Source organism: Octopus bimaculoides, chromosome 3 (assembly GCF_001194135.2).
Source record: "Octopus bimaculoides isolate UCB-OBI-ISO-001 chromosome 3, ASM119413v2, whole genome shotgun sequence".
In the NCBI taxonomy this organism is placed as follows: domain Eukaryota; kingdom Metazoa; phylum Mollusca; class Cephalopoda; order Octopoda; family Octopodidae; genus Octopus; species Octopus bimaculoides.
This window is the reverse complement of record NC_068983.1, coordinates 142,947,404-142,948,157: the sequence shown is the minus strand read 5'-3', so window position 1 is coordinate 142,948,157 and position 754 is coordinate 142,947,404. Positions and strand designations below refer to the sequence as shown.

General features: G+C 33.2%; 1 protein-coding gene across 1 annotated transcript in view; it reads right to left on the bottom strand.

Moving 5' to 3' along the window:
- Positions 1-754, bottom strand: part of LOC106878286 (uncharacterized) — a 132,700-nt gene that overhangs the window by 39,325 nt on the left and 92,621 nt on the right. The gene's annotated exons all lie outside the window — the stretch shown is intronic.

The following is a 754-nucleotide window of genomic DNA, read 5'->3' as shown; positions in this document are numbered from 1 at the left end:
TTGTGTACATCATTAATATATAAGTGTGTGTGTGTGTGTGTGTGTGTGTGTGTGTGTGTGTGTGTCTGTGTGTGTGCATGAAAAAGGGGTGTCTGTCTCCAAAACTCCAAAGTTAAATAACGTTTTCATGCTTGGGTTTGTAAATTACAATAAGAATAACATTAGTTGACAAAGAATTTGTCCCAAGGAAAAGAATACCTGTATCTAATACGTTTTTGCATGTGGAATTCAAAAATAATGTCAAATTATCTGTATCACCCACAGTTTCTCTGCTCCACGATATTCCTCTCAGTTTCTGTTACATGGGCTAAATTTCAGTTAAGCTGTTGAAATGTGAAGCTAACAGTTTAAGAAATACTCCTAATTAAAATTTTTATGAATAGAATTAACCTAGTGAAATCATAAATCCAGCTGAATCAATGAGTCCCAAAAATATATGAAATGAAAAATATGTAAGAATACTAACACACAAAAGCACAGAAAAATATGTAATATACTAACACACAGAAAGATTAAAACAAAACACATGGGTGAAAAGAATGTCATGGTGCGAAGAATCAAGGGTGAGAAATCAACATAGACAACAGCGGCACAGACAAAAGTGAACCACAACACAGCATGGGATTGTCATCGTAACAATTTGCTAATGCCACACTGTCTATTGATTGGCTAAAATTACCCAAATTTCCCAACTTTAATTCCAAATAACATCAGATTCTTTAATTTATGAGATTTTTTGTAATTGGTTAATCGT